This window comes from Eleutherodactylus coqui, chromosome 10 (genome assembly GCF_035609145.1).
Source record: "Eleutherodactylus coqui strain aEleCoq1 chromosome 10, aEleCoq1.hap1, whole genome shotgun sequence".
NCBI lineage: Eukaryota > Metazoa > Chordata > Amphibia > Anura > Eleutherodactylidae > Eleutherodactylus > Eleutherodactylus coqui.
Window position 1 is genome coordinate 142343372 of NC_089846.1, and position 20385 is coordinate 142363756.

The 20385-nt window shown below is 48.8% G+C and overlaps 1 protein-coding gene across 3 annotated transcripts in view; it reads right to left on the bottom strand.

The window, feature by feature from the left end:
* TMEM91 (transmembrane protein 91) overlaps positions 1 to 20385 on the bottom strand; it is a 69109-nt gene that overhangs the window by 41394 nt on the left and 7330 nt on the right. Inside the window, exon 1 of one of the 3 annotated variants that reach the window (XM_066579915.1) lies at positions 15815 to 15884. The exons of 1 other annotated variant lie outside the window; for it this stretch is intronic. The gene's annotated coding sequence lies outside the window, so the exon portion shown is untranslated. Of the gene's footprint in view, positions 1 to 9344; positions 9447 to 15814; positions 15885 to 20385 lie in introns of those variants that run through there. One more of the 3 variants, XM_066579912.1, reaches the window with a different exon arrangement.

Below are 20385 nucleotides of genomic sequence, written 5' to 3' on the forward strand. Positions count from 1 at the left end.
TCTGGGGTGACATAGGCCTATAATAGGCATTTTTCCATCCAGTTCAGCCTGTTATTCTGCCGTGTTGATCCAGAGGAAGGCAAAAAAATCCCAGTGAGATAGAAGCCAATTTTACTCATTGTAGGGTAAGAATTACTTCCCAACTCCATGTCTGGCAGTCAGAATAACTCCCAGGACTAACAACCCTTGTGAAGTCATCTAAGAGGCATGGACTGGCAATCTACGGACCGGGCAGATTCCGCGTAGGCTGCGCTGCCTGCTGACTTATTAGGCCACTAACTCCGACCCATAACACAACATTTTTGTGTAGTGCCCGCTGCTGGTCACAATACACATTTCTCCCTCATGAAGCAGGGCAGAGCTAACACTTTGTCTGCTTGTGGCAATCTTGGCTCCGTCTCCCCACGACTTGCCAGTATCTTAGCCTCTTACTCTAGCTCCACCTTTGAAGTTCCCCGGCATCTTGTTCTGCACATTTGCAGACTTGCTGTAGCCACTTCCTTACAGACTAAGACTGTTGCCGCCAAGTCCGGACTCCTCCTGGCGCCTCTTGACTCATTATCTATCTGAGCCGCTTCCCACTCAGAACGCTGCCTGCTGTCAGGTGTGGGGGAGTCAGTGGAGTCCATGAGCAAAGAAAGTCACTAGTAGTCAACACATCAGATTTGGGGGGTTGAAGCGGCGCCTGGTCCCTTGCTACTGATTCATAGTGACAGTACTGAAAAGACTGCTTTGCTGATGAGTGGCCAGCAGCCCAGTAAACGGCCCATCAGTCCACTAATTAGCCCCGCAGTGCGCTAGGAGGCCTCTTTCACATGAGCATTTTGCCACAATAAAGCGCCATCCGAACATCGCGACCATCTGAAGCGTTGGATTCCAAAGCATCTGCTCAGGTGGGCAATTTTCCGGCACGTAAAATCAGCCAGGCGGAAAAGATTTCTCATACGGTGTGCATTCCGACCGGCCGCTTTTACGCGCAGCTGGAACAAATAGGACTTGTCCTAACTTTTTACCGGAAAACGTAGCCAGTTCCCATAGACACCTATGGGAGCCTATGAGAGTCGTCAGAAAAGGGGAGGGGAAGGAAGATGCAAGGGAGATTAGCAGCGGCTCACGTTACTAAAGTCCCTCCTCCTCCCCTTGCCAGCAACTACCATAGGCTGGGGACATAGGGAAGGGAAATTAGCATGGCAAGCACTGTTAAAGTCCCTCTCCTCCCTTTGGCGGCAGCTCCCATAGGCTGGGGACATAGGGGAGGGAAATTAGCATGGCAAATGCTGTTAAAGTCCCTTTCCTCCCTTTGGCGGCAGCTCCCATAGGCTTCTATGGGAGCTTCTATTGCCGCGATCAGCTGGCAAAGAGAGGGGGAGAGACTTTAGCAGCGCTAAAGTCTTCCCCCCCGGCCGACGGAATTCCTGTCTGCGGCGTATGTGCACCTGTGCTTGACCGTGTGATAAGTTGTTGATATGTTCCCCTATTACCTTCCTTCAGGTGGTAATGAGGTAGGTTACATGTTTACAGGAGTTAGTTTATCATTACTTTCACAAATGTTCAGTAAACAGCATTAGACACTTTTTAATATATCGCTGTTTCCAGCTAATTCATGAAAATAATGATAAAGGGAAGAAACACCTTTAAATGAACGGCATTGAGCGGGACCAAGGAAAGCAAAGGTTGCTGCTGCGAGCGTGGTATGCAGTGAATTCTCCCCAATAGGGATGATTCTGTATGTGGGCTGGTGGGGTTTGTGTCCCAGGGCTGCTTTGCAGTCCCAGTCCAGCCCTGTAATCTAGGGACTATAACATGTTATATTGTTGCACTCAGGAAAGGCACCCAGGCCCGCTTTGAAATCTTTTATCGAGTTCGCCATCAGGCAGAGAGTTCCACAGTCTCACTGCTCTTACAGTAAAGAACCTTCTCATCACCCTTTACAATTTTTTAATGGGACAACAGTTTCCATTTTAATCCTTTTAGTATTTATATAGTTAAAGAACAGTTTAGGGTTAGTTTGACCCTCTTTGGCAATGAGTCTGTCTCCATCTTTGCTGTTTTTATTTGCTTTTTACATAATGTAGTTTTTCCTTATAGGTTTCAGTGCTTCTTTGTTGCCTTCTTGTTTTAGTAGTTTAAATGTTTTTGCTGTTTATTGCCCCCTTTACATATTAATTTCTCCTATTCTAACCCTTTTATTCCAGTAAGGTATGAACCGCTCCAGTGAAGAGTTATGATGCTTTTAAATAGTTCCCATTTACTGTCTGTACTGTTATTTCTGAGCACACTGTCCCAGTCCATAAAGTTAAGGGCATCTCCAAGGTGATCGAACATTTTAGTCATAAAGACAAGTTGAAAATGATATTATGGTCAGTGTTTCCTGGATGCCCGCTGGGCCTGCACCCCTGTTATTCTGTCTGGTGTGTTGGTTAATATTAAGTCCCAAATGACCGTCCCTCTAGGTGGCTCCTGCACAAGTTAGGAAAGGTAATTGTGATTTGCCACTTCATCTATTTGATATATTTGTTATATTTGGTGGCCTATAGCAAACCCCTATAAGGATTGTATTATTGTTTTTCCTCCATGTATCTCTACCCATAGAGACCCCACATGTTCATCTCTCTCACATATATCTACCCATAGTGTGGGCTTTAAACAGGATTTTACATAAAGACAAATCCCTCCCCTTTTCTGTTTTCTACGATCCCTTCTGAACAGACTGTAATCCTGTAGGTTAACCACCCAATCACAGGTTTTGTTTGACCAGGTCTCAGTTATTCCCACTATATCATAGTTTTCCTCAGATATTGTATCTTCCAGTTTGTCAACCTTATTGGTCAGACTTCTAGCATTAGTCACCAAGCAGTTAAAGGTTTTTGTTTATTTGTTATATTGGGTGTGTTCCTGTTAACTCTTCTGCCAGTTCTAACTCTACTAACCCCTCCCACTGCTCCACCCCCTTTTTATTACTTAATCCCAGATCACTGTCTATGCTGTCTTCCCCTCTGTCACTCTGGTTGCCCTCCCCCAGTCCCTGATTTAACCCTTCTCCAACCTCCTAGCCATCTTCTCCCCAGCACAGCTTCACCCTCCCTATTGAGATGCAGCCCTTCACTACGATAGCCGACATCAAAGTCAGTCCAGTTCTCCAGGAACCCAAACCCTTTCTTCCTACATCAACTCTTAAAATACTTGTTTACCTCCCTAATCTCCCGCTACCTTTTAGATGTGACATGTGGTAAAGGTTATTACAGAAAATACTACTGTGGAGGTCCTTGCCTTAAACTTACGTCTAGTTCCCTGAGATCATTTTTAAGGACTTTCTACCTACCTCTAACCTTGTCATTGGTACTAATGTGCTTTCTGACCTCACCAGCCCCTCCCAGTAATCTGTTAATCTGCTCCTCCATGATGTGTCAAATTCAAGAGCCAGGAAGACAGTACCCTGCTGTAAGATCCTTGTTTTTGTGACAGATTGCCCTGTCTGTGCACCTAATATTTGAGTATCCCACCACCAGGACCTGTCTAGCCCTACTGTTCCTATTCCCCTTCTTACTAGAACAGAGATTCCCCTGCAGCAGTTCTACCTCATCTGCCAACTTTGCCAACTTGTTGCGGTCTTCCAGTTTAGGACTAGTCTTTCTGACACTCTTCCCTCTACCCCTCCTTCTAATTGTTACCCAACCTGCTGCCTTATTATTCTGCACTCCCATAATATCATCCACCCCCACATCTACCCCAGCGATTGTGTGCTCAGTGACTCAAATGTAACCCTCCAACATTGCACTGGACAGGTAATGGAGATCTTCAGTCTATGACTTCACATTGCACTATGGCGGACACAAGGAAACCAAGAGGAGTGGAGTCGCCTTTATTACGAAGAAGTGGACCTCAAAGGCAGTAGAAAGTTTTAGAACAATCAGCAACCGTATCATTGCTATCCAGATATGTGGTAAGCCAGTGAACATCTCAATCTTACAGGTTTATGCCAACACCAGAAAACTCTTAATGAAGGTCCAAAGAAGGACATGATTTACATTATGGAGGATTTCAATTCCAAAGTCAGCAGCCAGAAGCAAATATCACAGGAGAGTTGGGCTTGGTGAAATAAATGAAGCCGTGATCGCCTGGTAAAGTTCTGCCAAGAAAATCCCCTCAGGATAACAAACACACGGCTTATGCAACCCAACTACTGACGACACGCGGACGTCTCCCAATGGCCTCCATCGAAATCAGATCGATTACATCCCGTGTCATCATCGTTGGCGAAGTTCAGTCCTTACAATAAAAACCTTTCATGATGCCGACTGCAGTTCTGATCATCAACTCCTTGCAGCTAAGATCAAGATTACATTCTGTAGCATTACCACTGAGAAAATGTGACTCTTCTGAGATCCCCCTGTTATATACTATTGAGGTAGCAAACAGATTCGAACTGCGTGACACATCAGAAAAGCATCCAGAGGAACTATGGCGCAAATACAGTCCTGTAGGCATCTCACCTATAAGAGGCAAGAAAAACCACGCTACTGGTTGTCCAAGGAAACCCTCAGAATAGCCGATAAAAGGAGAGCAGCAAAGGCCGCCGGCAACAAAGATGAAGTGCGGCAACTAAATGCCAATTGTCAGTGAGCAGCAAGAAGCACAGGAAAATGGACTGAAATGAGCGCTGCGAACAACTTGGAGCAGAAGCATGAAAGGCCATATCCGGGGCCTATTCTCACAGGTCAAGAGGCGGATCCTGTGGACTTGGAGCCTCCATTATGCAGTCAGAAGTGGTTATGGCAATGAAATAACTAGCCAAAAATAAAGCGCCGGGCATAGATAACATATTGGCAGAGCTAGTGCTGCCAGTACCAGTGAAAATCATCATGGTACTGTGCCAGGCAGTATGGGCATCCACACAATGGCCACAGGACTGGAAAAGATCTGTCTTCATCCTCTACCAAAGAAAGGCGACTCTCAGAATCGCTCCAACTACCGAACAATAGCCCTCATTCAACATGCCAGCAAGACCCTTCTCAAAACCATACAGGAAAGACTGAGATCAGTAGTTGAAGCGGCCCTCCCTGATGCGCAGGCAGGATTCCGGTGAGGACGCGGCACCCGTGACCATATTGCAAACCTGCGATGGACCATGGAAAAAGCTCAAGAATATCAAAAGAATATCTACATGTGCTTCATCCACTACATCAAGGCCTTTGACTGCATCGACCATGACAAGCTATGGAACGTCCTACAAGAGCCGGGCGTATTGGCACATCTAATCTATTAATCAAGAAGCCACTGTGAGAACACAGTATGGGGACACAGATTGGTTTGGGAATGGCAAAGATGTCCGACAAGGCTGCATCCTGTCAACCTTTTTGTATGGATGTGAGAGCTGGACCTGAAAAACAGCTGATAGAAGGAGGATTGATGCGTTCGAGCTGTGCTGCTGGTGAAAGCTGCTGCGTATGACCTGGACAGCAAGAGTATCAGACAGAGAAGTCCTGGATCATATAAAGCCCGATGTATCACTGAAGAGCAAGATGGCCGGACTCAGACTCACGGAGGGCAAGATGACCAGACTCAGACTCACGGAGGACAAGATGACCAGACTCAGACTCACGGAGGACAAGATGACCAGACTCAGACTCACGGAGGGCAAGATGACCAGACTCAGACTCACGGAGGGCAAGATGGCCGGACTCAGACTCACGGAGAGCAAGATGGCCAGACTCAGACTCACGGAGGGAAAGATGGCCGGACTCAGACTCACGGAGGGCAAGATGACCAGACTCAGACTCACGGAGGGAAAGATGGCCGGACTCAGACTCACGGAGGGCAAGATGATCAGACTCAGACTCACGGAGGGCAAGATGACCAGACTCAGACTCATGGAGGGCAAGATGGCCGGACTCAGACTCACGGAGGGCAAGATGACCAGACTCAGACTCACGGAGGGCAAGATGACCGGACTCAGACTCACAGATTTTGGCCATGTAATGCAAGCAGAGTCGCTAGAAAAAACTGTAATGTTTGGACACATCAGTGACAAAAGACGACCTGATGCCAAAGGACGCGATGGCCGATACTGTCACGGCTGATACTGGCATGGATATCACACAACTGGAAGAAACAGTGCAAAACTTAAATACATGAGAAGAAGCTTGCCTTTAGGGTCGCCGAGGGTCATAAACGACTAACAACAATAACCCTACAACAACCCCTTCAGCACAATGTATTTAACCTCTAGGAAGAAACAATACAGCTACAATGTATAAGATAAAAGACTACGACGACTTGATACAAGACACAAATAACTAAATGCAAATAAAATAGGCAGAGATGCATTCAGCAATCTGCACCGAATCTCAAACCGCACACCTTAGAATACGGCAGACGCAGAATACGGCAGACGCAGAATACGGCAGACGCAGGATACGGCAGGCGCAGGGTACGGCAGACGCAGGATACGGCAGACGCAGGATACGGCAGACGCAGGATACGGCAGACGCAGGATACGGCAGACGCAGGATACGGCAGACGCAGGATACGGCAGACGCAGAATAGGGCAGACGCAGAATACGGCAGACGCAGAATACGGCACACACATTCACTTTTGTGTACTTTATGTAACTCTCAGTTGTACTACTCCTGCTCCTCCTCTGTTTGGGGTTGCTTTGCTGCTCCAGGGTATGGACACCTTGCGATCATTGATGGAACAGTGAATTCTAAGATGGATCAAAGGATCAAAATATTTTACAGGAATATCCGACGGCAGCGGTCCATGCTAAGAGATGCTGGGTGATGCAACAAAACAACAACCCTCTATTTAAAAAAGAATATTATTTCCTTTGGAATGACCAAGTCAGAGTCCTGACCTTTGAACCCTATGGAGATGCTGTGGCATAACCTGAAAAGCGCTGTGCACTCAAGGCATCCCAGAAATATTGATTAACTGAAACACATTTACGGGGAGGAATGGCCTAAAATTCCTTCTCAACATTGTGCAAATCTTATTTGCAGCTACAGTAAAATGTGATGGCGGTGATTGCTGTTAAAGCACAATCTACGGGTTATTCAATTCTAGGGATCACTTATTCTTTCTCTCTGCACTGAGGATGTTTACGCAATATGCTCAGTAAAAGACATGAACTTCACAACTGTTTGTGTGTTATTAGTTCATGTTTCTATAGTTATGATTACGATAACAATCAGTCTGCACTTCAATAGTTTTCAGTGCAGAAATCCACATAATTTCCAAGGGTTCACTTACTTTTTCTTGCAACTGCATGTAAAAGGGCTTTGCTCAGTTAAATCAAATAATCTGAATTGTGTCTATGAATCCTACATTTTCATCCAATGCCATATTTTGGATGATTCAGAGCTAGATAAATGGTATGGGGATATTCGGACATACAAGGTAACACTCAAGGAACATAGATCTTGTAGAACATTCCTTGAGTTAGATATCTAACGAAACAATAAATGGGAGGAACAATGAGAAATATTGCCAAAGAATAGACAGGATATGGACATTTATTAAATGAAGGAGCGGTTGTTCTAAATTGAGGAGAGATCCTTGGTTAGGAGAAGACATGGGATCATCTTCAGTAAATGGAAGACAACAGAGCACTAAGGAGGTGATGTTTAATGAGATACACTGTGAAGTGAAGATTAGGAGAGCACGGGTGTGGGAGGATTACAAAGTATAAGATATGGGGAATTAAAAGGACAATATTAGTTAAGAGAAGTGTAGAGATATACATAAGGGTCGCTATGAGGATAACATACAAAATGAGACTTCAGAAGACAACCTTGGTTGGGTAGAGGGGGACTTGGTGAGGGTCAACTGAGAAGACACTGTAAAAGGGATGGGGATATAAATAAAAACAGCAACGGTGGCGAATGGGGTTAAGAGACACTTTGAGACGGTGGGGTAAAATAACCAAAGAAGTTGTGGGTAGACATTCAGAGATGTGGACTGAGCAGATAGACTGTGATACGGTGGAGGAGGTAAGTGAGGAGAAACTCAGGGACAGGGACGGGTGCTGAAGAGACATGCAAAGGACTTGAGTAATCACATCCAATGATGAAAAAGGAGGCTCAGGAGACATTAATGGGGAAATGAGTTGAGGAGATTTACTTAGTGAGTGGAAAATAGAATTATTGCCATATAATACAATAGCAAAGAACACAAAGCACTCCTAGTCTTTAGACGGTGGTGTACATCAGGCAGTCCCTAGACACATGACTATACAAGATGAGACAGCTGGATAGAAGACGGTAACAGATCGTGTGGCCATACAATAGATCACCTGTCATGCAGGTACTACAAAGGTTTAAAAACGTCAATCAGCACAAAGTGTGAATTATACGGGTCATACGGACTGTATATGAGGCCCCATCCACACCAGAGCCCACAAGTATTCATCCAATGTCCTGGTCCATCATTAATCAATATCTGACTCAGAATTAAAAGGAACATGAAGAACTTCATCTGACAAAGTAGCAAAACTCAAAAGTAGCATAAAATATGGATAATGCCGATATAAAATAATATAAAGGACCAGAAAGCAAATGAGTGGAAAACAATGGGCTCCTCGTAGACCACCATTTACACCAGTAGCTCCTGGTGACCTTGGACGTGACAAAGGAGTAGACAGTATAGTATTGGCATCAGGATTGGCAAAATGAGATGTAGATATGAGAGTTATGTGGTAGTCAATTGTAGAACTATGGAAAGTAGGGCTCCACAGTAGAGCATTGGGCTGCGTCTAGGGGCAAGAATATTAAGGTTTAGAGTAGGGAATCTGAATGACAGTGATATGAGGTCAGGGGCCACCTATGCATGGGAAGGCTTCGTTCCATCTAGTGAGATCCCAGAAATGCAATATCTTGGAACCACCTGTTTTGATGTTCGACAGGATAGAATCAGGATGGCTGATGGATCCTAACTTGGCTGTTGTGAAGGACGATCAGGTGTAGACATGTAGGATCGATGGGTCAGATAACAAGAGTAGGATATACTTGGATCAAAAGTATGGAACATACCGGGTTAGTTTTAAAAGTGTAGGATCTAGAGATCAAGTTACAAGATGTACAATGGATTCTGTGGGGTCTTGTGTTTACTGCACATCTGAAGTAATGATGAAGAAACTCACGGACAGGTACAGGTGTAGGATATCTGAGCTGGACACGAAATGTTCATTGGAAGAGTCAGGGTCAAGAAGTACAGGGGTAACGGATTATTCCATAGGCAGGTCAGGACCCCATTGGCAGCTCCCTGTATGAAGGGGACACGGTCTGATCCATGCCCATAGCTATATCCTGGGGACCCTGACTTCTGTGCGGTATAGATCACATACCTGGATGTACAGAGTGGCGGTGTGCTCCGTCCTCCGCTCCGGCTGCTTCTGATTCTCTGCTAGGAAAGAAGGGAGGGAGCAGAGGATGCTGTGCGCTGTAACCCATTCAGTGCCACCGTGGTACACGACTGCTGACAAACAGCTTGTGAAAAGAGACCTGGCCAATTCTATATAAACGACACATTAAACGCTTGAGAAGCATTGAGTGGAATGTTTTAACCCCCGCTGAGCAGTAGAAAGAAATGCATCTTATCAATCATGAGCACCATGGACACTTCAGAAGACTGGAGACCCTGCCTGAAGACAGGACATTCGGGAGAGACGCTATCTATATGGTCTCCCGGGGTCCAAACCAATGTGAAGGTACATCATAATGAGATCATCAATGCGTGGGGACAGGAAAAAGGCTAACGGGGTAGATGGGCAGCCTCTCCCATTCACAAAGGGTTAATCTGGCACATACAAATCCCCTCGGTGTAATCCCCTGTAATCCACATGTCAGACACTGTACTCCCTTCTGGACAGATGTGCGACATTTACTAAGTGTCCTTGCTTACCATCTTTAGTGGTGATGCCCCTACAGCCCCGGAGACAGGACAATCCGGGATGTATATACTAGGGCGTATAGAGGGAGGTCAGCACTAAAGTCACCTCCGCTGCCCCGTTATTGGACTTTACTGATACCCGCTGCAGACCATCATATACTTCATGCAGAAAGGTGCAGATATGAAATGGGTTAATGGACCAAGGTTATAAATATGGGGAGGCAGAGCAGCTGGCCTGGGGCAGATCCAAAAGTGAAGCATTTGGCCATGTGCCTGCGTAGTAGGATTCATTTAACTCTTCCTCTGGGTAGCAGGGCACAGCTCTATATAGAGGTGTAAATGTAAGCCCCTCAATTTCAATGCAGAATCTCTGAAAGCGCCCCCCCCCCCCCCCATGTGCCATTTATGGTACTAGTGTCCTTTTGTTCTCCTCTGGCACCATGGTTCGGGTGCAGCTCTTACCCCTGCACAGAGCAATGGCTAGGTCTCTTCACCCCTGCCTTACAGGCACCTAGCCCCCCTTATACCTACACCCTTGGGTTTATACACTGGATGGCCACTTTACTAGGAACCCCCATCTAGTAGCGTGTTGGACCCCCTTTGGCCTTCAGAGCCGCAGTGACTCGTCGTAGTGTTGATACAACTGGGTGTTAAATAGTTCTGGAATATCGGCCCATATGGATACATTTGTTTCTTGCAATTCCAGCAAATTAGATGGAGGTCCTGACATGTGCTGACCGGCTGACAGGAAGGGGTCATCCATATTTGTTGCTTGCGCCGAATTCTGACCTCCCATCAGCATGGAACAATAGAAACCGGGAGTCATCGGACCAGCAGATGTTCAGCGCTCCAATGTTTGTGCTCTTTCGCCCTCTGCAGTCTCGCCTTTCTGTCTTTTCTTAGGGTATGTTTACACATAGTAGAAGTGCTGCGGATTTTCCATAGTGCATAATTTGTAGGCAAAATCCGCAGCATTTCCGCAAAAAGACACTTGTTTGTGTCTTTTTGTGTGTTGGTACATGCTAGTTGGAGCAGCAGCATTGGGATCGACTGCAATTTGCTTGACTGTCAGAATGATTCTTGCCATCCTCCTCCGACCCCTTTTGTTGACAAGTTGTTTCCATCCACAGGATCCCCTGTCGCTGGATGTTTTTTCTCGATCACGCCATTTTCAGTATATTCTCCACACCATTACATGAGAAAACCTTACAAGGTTGGCAGTGGTCCCAGCTAAGGCCGGCTGCACACGACCAGATTTGCATTGTGGAATCGGGAGCGGGCGTCCACCTCTGGGTTCCGCAGCAAGTACTCTCCATAGCATGCTATGGAAAAGCACTTTGTCCTGCACACAAGCGGAAATCAATTGTGATTTTCTGCTCGCAGAGTTAATATAGAGCATCATGCCCTATTTTTGATCGTCTTCCAGGCAGACGGTTCCCGCGGCCCGATCACAATTGACATTACGGAAAGGTCGCAGATTCCTAGCGATGATGTGGGTAAGGCAGGAGCTTAAAGAAAAATCTATACTGCACATGTCCGACGCGAGCCGCTGGGTCGATCCACAGTACAGAAGAAGAAACACAATGAGCGGTACGTGCGGACGCCGGCTGGGAACAGGGTCGGATTCCGCTGCAGGCTCCCACATACGGAATCCGACCCGTTTTTGTGCAGCCAGCTTAAGGCCTCATGCGAACACGGCAAATTGAATTGCGGATCTGGGGCTTGTCACCGGCGCGGTTGATCCGACGCTCAATTCACCCATAGATGTGCTTGAGATTCCTCGGCTCCGCGCAGACATGCAGATTTTATTTACTGGACGAGAAGGCCTGGTCACGTCCCATAAACCCATCACATGGGCGTCTAATGTAAAAGCCCCGAGGCAAATCTATGGGACATCATTGATGATGTCTCTGTCCAGCTTCCTTTTGGACCGCTGCTGCCAAAGTAAAGAGAAGACCAAAAAAAGCATTGGCATTGGCAGAGAAGCAGCACGGCTGCAGGAGGTAATCCACCACCACCAATTTTAATTTGGAAAACCCCTTTAAGCTTATCCTAGGTGCACACATCTATTGTGAGATTGAGGCTAACCTCACTTACAGTGTGTGACATTGGAGTACTCAGTTTGATTGACCCAGGCAGTCCAGGGTCAGGAGCGCTACTCCACCATGATTGCCCTCTTTGTTGCTGTCCAGGTGTCCCGCTGGTCTGTAGACACAACATTGTCTCTCTCTCTCTTGGCTCCAGACACCAGGCAGTCTCTGGTCAGCAGCCACAGCAGTTTTGCCTCCCACATAGCAGCTGCTCAGCTCCCTTAGGCTCAGCTTCAGCAGCACCTCCAGCTCAGTCTGCTCAGCTTCCTTAGGCTTAGCTTCAGCAGCACCTCCAGCTCAGTCTGCTCAGCTCCCTTAGGCTCAGCTTCAGCAGCACCTCCAGCTCAGTCTGCTCAGCTCCCTTAGGCTCAGCTTCAGCAGCACCTCCAGCTCAGTCTGCTCAGCTTCCTTAGGCTCAGCTTCAGCAGCACCTCCAGCTCAGTCTGCTCAGCTCCCTTAGGCTCAGCTTCAGCAGCACCTCCAGATCACTCTGCTCAGCTCCCTTAGGCTCAGCTTCAGCAGCACCTCCAGCTCACTCTGCTCAGCTTCAGCAGCACCTCCAGCTCACTCTGCTCAGCTCCCTTAGGCTCAGCTTCAGCAGCACCTCCAGCTCACTCTGCTCAGCTCCCTTAGGCTCAGCTTCAGCAGCACCTCCAGCTCAGTCTGCTCAGCTTCCTTAGGCTCAGCTTCAGCAGCACCTCCAGCTCAGTCTGCTCAGCTCCCTTAGGCTCAGCTTCAGTAGCACCTCCAGCTCAGTCTGCTCAGCTCCCTTAGGCTCAGCTTCAGCAGCACCTCCAGCTCAGTCTGCTCAGCTTCAGCAGCACCTCCAGCTCAGTCTGCTCAGCTTCCTTAGGCTCAGCTTCAGCAGCACCTCCAGCTCAGTCTGCTCAGCTTCCTTAGGCTCAGCTTCAGCAGCACCTCCAGCTCAGTCTGCTCAGCTTCAGCAGCATCTCCAGCTCAGTCTGCTCAGCTCCCTTAGGCTCAGAGGCTCAGCTTCAGCAGCACCTCCAGCTCAGTCTGCTCAGCTCCCTTAGGCTCAGCTTCAGCAGCACCTCCAGTTCAGTCTGCTCAGCTCCCTTAGGCTCAGCTTCAGCAGCACCTCCAGCTCAGTCTGCTCAGCTTCCTTAGGCTCAGCTTCAGCAGCACCTCCAGCTCAGTCTGCTTAGCTCCCTTAGGCTCAGCTTCAGCAGCACCTCCAGCTCAGTCTGCTCAGCTCCCTTAGGCTCAGCTTCAGCAGCACCTCCAGTTCAGTCTGCTCAGCTTCCTTAGGCTCAGCTTCAGCAGCACCTCCAGCTCAGACTGCTCAGCTCCCTTAGGCTCAGCTTCAGCAGCACCTCCAGCTCAGTCTGCTCAGCTCCCTTAGGCTCAGCTTCAGCAGCACCTCCAGCTCAGTCTGCTCAGCTTCCTTAGGCTCAGCTTCAGCAGCACCTCCAGCTCAGTCTGCTCAGCTTCCTTAGGCTCAGCTTCAGCAGCACCCCCAGCTCAGTCTGCTCAGCTTCAGCAGCATCTCCAGCTCAGTCTGCTCAGCTCCCTTAGGCTCAGAGGCTCAGCTTCAGCAGCACCTCCAGCTCAGTCTGCTCAGCTCCCTTAGGCTCAACTTCAGCAGCACCTCCAGTTCAGTCTGCTCAGCTCCCTTAGGCTCAACTTCAGCAGCACCTCCAGTTCAGTCTGCTCAGCTCCCTTAGGCTCAGCTTCAGCAGCACCTCCAGCTCACTCTGCTCAGCACTGTCTCCCCACTGTATCCTTTTTATAACCAATTCTCCAGAAAGTTCCTACTGAGCATGCTCAGTTCCAATGTGCCAAAGAATGGGGAAGATTTTGACATACATGGTGATTTTGGCGTAATTCTTGGCACAAGTTACAGTTCATCTCCATGGTAGCATTTTAACCCTTCAGGTAGCCCTCAGATCTCCATGATGATATATGCTTTTAGTATACAAACATTTGAGTGAGAGGATGGTGAGTGCAAGAGGAGAAGGAAAGAAGAGAGATGTATGAACTCTAAGAATGGATCACCATATCCACTAATGAAACATCTAATAAAGAGCAGCTTTACTCTCAAATCTATCCTGAGGATGGGGGAAGTGAGAAAAGACCGTGCGAGAGTAAGGCGACACGGAGGCGAATGGAGTCTCCGAGTATGCAGGTTAGCTATTCTAGACCAGGCGCAGCTGAAAGGGTCTGTGAGCAGCGTGCTGCGTCCGTAGCGGCGCTGGACTGTGAAGATTTGCTGAAACATACTGCGGCATTAATTCGGACTGCAAATTCACAACGGCCACCGCCATATGGATCCTAAGCCATTACTAGGACTGATCCTTTCTTCTACAGTTGAATGCTTTGGAGACTGATGGCAGATATTGGAAAACTCTGTAACCCCGTCATCGTGAGGCGGACACTGCAGTGAGGAAAGTACCTCTGCACAGATGAGCAATCAGAGGTAAGTAGTAAGCAGGCCGGCTAGGTAAAGACTTTGATAAAGCTGATCTTTTTCCTTGTTGGGCATCGGCTTCTGGGACACCTCTCCATTAAATATTGACCGTAGGTGGAAAGCTGCTATTTTATAGAACTGTCCCTCATTGCATAAGTGTGACATGACTTTCCTGATGCATGGGTAATCTTCTATCTTCTATCTACCAATAAACGGAATGACGGGACTGGAATACCCAGAGAGGCACCAAAACTGGGATTATTCACCCCGGAATAAAGACGGCTAAGGGGCGACCAAATAACTCTGTATGAATCCATGAGGGGACGATACAAGGATCTCTGCCAGGATCTGTTTATACCCAGGACTGCGACGGTAACAAGAGGGCATCCGCTACGATTAGAGGAAAGCAGGTTTCATCACCAACACAGGAGGGGGTTCTTTACTGTAAGAGCAGTGAGACTGTGGAACTCTCTGCCTGAGGACGTGGTGATGGCAGGATCCATAGAGGAGTTTAAGAGGGACTAGATGTCTTTCTAGAGCGGAAGGATATTACAGGATATAGACATAAAATAACCAGAAAGGTAGTTGATCCGGGTATCTTCTGACTGCCTGTGTCGTAGTAAGTCAGGTAGGAACTTTCCAAATGTTGATCGAGGGATTATTGTGACTGCCATTATGGAGTCGGGAAGGAATCTTTCCCCCCAAAATGGGGTAAATTGGCTTCTGCCTCATTGTTTTTTTTGCCTTCCTCTAGATCCACAAGGGTGGGGGGGGGGAACAGGCTGAACCCCACATACTATGTTACTATGTTACCGCGGGGCGCCATCATTAGGCAGGGATAGTCGGGCCTCATTGTTGGACATTAAAGTGTTGCAGTTATCAATCTTTTATGTATCTCGTTCAGACGTATCTACTTGTCGTTACCCGGTCTAATAGTGATAGTTTGTATCTTTGTAGACGGTGTCTGCATCGTATCTTGTTGTGTGAGACGTACAGAGGACAGAGGTCACTGCAGAGAGGGGGAGGAGGGAGCCGGAGCTGCACCATCCCCATCACCTACCAATCTCTAATGGTGCCATGCGGTATTATCTGTCTCCAGCGTTATAACAGGTATTACCTAATAAGATGACTTCCTGTCCTGCTGAAAAAAGTCTAATGTGAAATCAGCTGAAATTCAAGAAATCTCCGTGAAGAGCTTCGCAATAAAAGTTCTGGTTATGGAATGAGATGTTACCGTTCCGTGTGAAGGAATTATTCCCTCATCCTAATGGATTTATACTGGAGCAGGAACCTTTACATGAGGCGACTATCAGCCGAATAAGGTCTGACGAGGGCGAAGTCAGTGTAAACATGGCCACACCGCGGGGCGCCGGGCGAGAAGCCGCTGGTAGATGCGCTTCAGCTTACCAAAGCTGGTGTAAAGTCCCAGCTGTCCCCATGGAGATCCCTGTGGGAGCGACATCTCGGCAAACCAATGAACCTTGGTCACTGGAATGACCGTCCGCGGTGACTCCAACAGCAGATTGTACAGCAGTGGCTCCATGTAGAGGGAGGTGACTGCAGTAGGCGACTCTGCTCCTCTTGGAGCGATCCGAACCGGCCGCCCCCCTCCCATCAGGATACATTATCTCTAAACACACACAGACCACAACAGCTTGTGAACATCCCTGATAACGCACATTATCCTCCGCCGACGTCCCCAGAGACCGTGCAATGCTCAGCACTCAGCTGTACGCATCGTGTATGGAGGATGCAGCATCTACAGGCGTGTGAAGTCAGCATGGGGCTTCTGGTCAGTGCTGCTCATCCTGATTGGCTGGGCGATAAAATTGTCCCGATTATCACAAAATCATATCGGATTAGCACGTAACAATTTTTGGGGAAAATCGCAGGAAATTAAAATTTCAAATTATGCCTGCTGCAGAGGTCAGTGTTCAGCCATTCAGCAGCCAGGGCACCTTGCTGATGTCACCAAATGTGTCCGCCATCCTGGATATGGGCAGCAGTTTCATTGGACACTTGCATCACATGACCTAGCCATATATAACATAGGCACAGTGTAACCAGCGGCCATTTTACAGGGCAGAGAAGTGGCATCCCGTTATATGGATATATAGGTGCTGGGTGTGAAAGCTTATATACCAGCTGCATTAGGTTTATATTCCTATACGGGGTCTGTGTATTGGGAGAGGGTATATTTCTGCTGCTGTCAATGTATATAGCAGTAAAGCAGACAAAATACGCTTTGGCATGGGGAATATCGCAGTTGTATGTTTGTGGCCTCAGACGTCAATCAAAGTCGTCAGTCTGATCAGTCTGAATTGTTTGTAGACCTCACGCAGCTAGCAGTGTGGTTTGGGGAACTCAGTAATGCTGCGCCAACTGGGAGCAGTGCCCATAGATACAGCATACTGTGTGGCCTTCTGTTCTCCCTTGCCTCCCAGGACTGCAGATTATTTGGTTGATGGTGCTTTTTTGCATAACATAAAACAAAAAGAAAACCAAACAGGGAAATGGCAACTACAGACAGTGTGTGTCAGCGGCCTCAGACGGCGCTCAAAGTCTCCAGTCCAGCTACTACGAATTATTTGCAGGCCTTACGCAGCTGGCAGTGGTTTTCTGCAAATTACAAAGTTAGGCTTCCTGTCCACGGGCCGGTTTTCATTGCGTTCCCCCGCGGCGATAATCCGGCCGCAGGGAACGCAGTGAAAGCTCTCCATAGCGTTGCTATGGAGAGCGCTCCCCCCCCCTGTCCATGAGCGGAGAATCATAGCGATTCTCCGCTCGCGGCCGGCAAATTGCAGCATGCTGTGATTTGCGTGATTCTCAGTAGTCAGACTATCTGTCAGATAGACTGATCAGCAAAGATCCGTCTGCCGGCTCCTGTTCCCGGGCGGCGGCTCCCGCGGCGGAGATCCACCACTGGATACCGCAATGCCCATGGACAGGGGGCCTTAGTTTATAAGTTACATGAAACTACACTAAAAAGTGAACCCAAAAAACTAAATAAATAAGAAGGAAGCATGAAGAAAGAAATGGTATGGGGACGTGTCTGTGGTGGTGGTAGAAAACAGGCCAAGTCGGCATTATAAGTGGCTCCCACTGAAAGCAACAGCTCCGTGTTCTGCAGGAGGCGAGGCAAGCCCGCTGCCATTCATGATAAGTGGTTCTACCCATGCGTTACATCCGCAGTACACAGAACACTCGCAGGCATTCAGCCATGGGCATCCCCCTCTACTTCACCCAAACCAAATCCCCCACATCCACCACAGACGTCAACATGGATTAGTCTGAGGAGCTGTTTGATCATTCAGTGTCATGGATGTCAACGAGGCAGTCCAAACAAAGACGGAGAAGACGAAGACATTGAATGCACTGATGCCCAACCATCTTTTTCCACTAGCAACGTGTACTCAAAGGGATGTGTAAATGGAGGGGCTGCTTCCAGTAATATAGGGTCCACTCAAAAGGAGAAGGACAGCGAAGTGGAAGAGGCTGTGCTTGACCCAACCTGGACAGACAGGGAGAGTCATCATAGCAGCCCGCAGGGGACTAGGAAGAGGCGGACATTGCGGGGCAGCATCATGCTAAGACAGGGAGTAGGGAGTCGCAGACAAACATAAGGGCTGTACCGTCACCCTCTGGTACTACTAGTCGCAGCAGCACCAACATCAGGCCTCAGCTAGGTCTGCTCACAAGATGTGTGCAGCCGGGGCATTCTTTGATAACAGCAGAGCGGCCATTTGTAAGATCTGCGGTGTTTAAAATGCCTCAAGAATGTAAACAACTTCAACACAAGGTGTGCGAACAGTCGTATGAACGCCCACCACCCGCTGCCTTGGAAAGTTCATCTGGGCCAGAGGTCAAAGAGTCAGCCTCATCCTGCTCCCTCTTCCACTGCACCTTCTTCCATCTTCCTCTCTGATCATACAGTAGCCTCTGAGCACAGAGAGGCAGTTTTGTGTAGGGGCAGTAGCACATCTACTTCAGACCACTTCTCCACCATTGATGATGGGGCTGCAGGCTTCAGAGCCAGGAATAGGAAATGGAGAGCAGAAGTTGAGCCACCACGATCACCAGGTCAGCAGCCACCCCAACAATCCATAAGCACAGAGCCTGAATGCAAGGATTTCACATCTGCTTGCAATGGAAATGCTCCCCTTCAGTCTAGTGGGCACAGACGCCTTTCGTAACATGATGCTCCATGCTAACCCACAGTACCAGATGCCCATTTCTTTACCCAGAAAGCCATCCTTGCCCTGCACCACCATGTGAGGGATAACATGTCCATGACACTGAAGAACGCTGTCAGTGGCAGGGTGCACCTGAACATGGACATGTAGTCCAGCACACTGGGTCAATGTCCAGCAGGTGGGGCATGAAGCCAAAAGTGGTGGTCCACGTTTCATGGTACCCCCAAGAGTTGTGAGAATTTCATCCTTGTCTGTCCTCTCTTCAACCCTTTACTGCTCTTCCTCCACCTCTTCAGACCACCATTCAACATCTCCCACATCAAGACAGATATCCATTTGTGACAAAATCCGAGCTCCATAGAGCGCTGCATGTGGTAAACGCAAAAATGCTGTCCTAAAACGCATATATCTAGGGGAGCAAAATGCTGTTGATGGCTCTGCAGGCCCAGGCTGACACATGGCTGACCACATGGGCTCTGCAGGCCCAGGCTGACACATGGCTGACCACATGGGCTCTACAGGCCCAGGCTGACACATGGCTGACCACATGGGCTCTGCAGGCCCAGGCTGACACATGGCTGACCACATGGGCTCTACAGGCCCAGGCTGACACATGGCTGACCACATGGGCTCTGCAGGCCCAGGCTGACACATGGCTGACCACATGGGCTCTGCAGGCCCAGGCTGACACATGGCTGACCACATGGGCTCTACAGGCCCAGGCTGACACATGGCTGACCACATGGGCTCTGCAGGCCCAAGCTGACACATGGCTGACCACATGGGCTCTGCAGGCCCAGGCTGACACATGGCTGACCACATGGGCTCTGCAGGCCCAGGCTGACACATGGCTGACCACATGGGCTCTGCAGGCCCAGGCTGACACATGGCTGACCACATGGGCTCTACAGGCCCAGGCTGACACATGGCTGACCACATGGGCTCTGCAGGCCCAAGCTGACACATGGCTGACCACATGGGCTCTGCAGGCCCAGGCTGACACATGGCTGACCACATGGGCTCTACAGGCCCAGGCTGACACATGGCTGACCACATGGGCTCTGCAGGCCCAAGCTGACACATGGCTGACCACATGGGCTCTGCAGGCCCAGGCTGACACATGGCTGACCACATGGGCTCTGCAGGCCCAGGCTGACACATGGCTGACCACATGGGCTCTGCAGGCCCAGGCTGACACATGGCTGACCACATGGGCTCTACAGGCCCAGGCTGACACATGGCTGACCACATGGGCTCTGCAGGCCCAAGCTGACACATGGCTGACCACATGGGCTCTGCAGGCCCAGGCTGACACATGGCTGACCACATGGGCTCTGCAGGCCCAGGCTGACACATGGCTGACCACGCACAATCTGTAGCCAGGCAAGGCCTTTTTTGACAATGCAGCCAACCTGCTGTCAGCCCTTAACCTTGGCATTACCACACATGTACCTCGCCTGGCCCATGTAATGAACCTGGTAGAGCAGCACTTAAACAATTACCCAGGTTTATATCCATTGCTGGAAAAGGCCAGGAAACAGTTCACACTTTCGGCGTTTACACCCAGCCGCCTCTTATCTGGCAGAGGTGCAGCAACAGTTCAGCCTACCACCCAACCGTCTCATCTGTGACGTGCCTACATGGTGGAATCCCACGTTGTATATGTTGCAAAGGGTAAGACGGCAGCAGAAACGATCATGGAGCATCAGATGGTGTGTGCCGTTAGCAGGCGCTGTATGGAGGTCGCTCACTGGACGTCTGTGAAGTAGCTACAGATCAAAGACG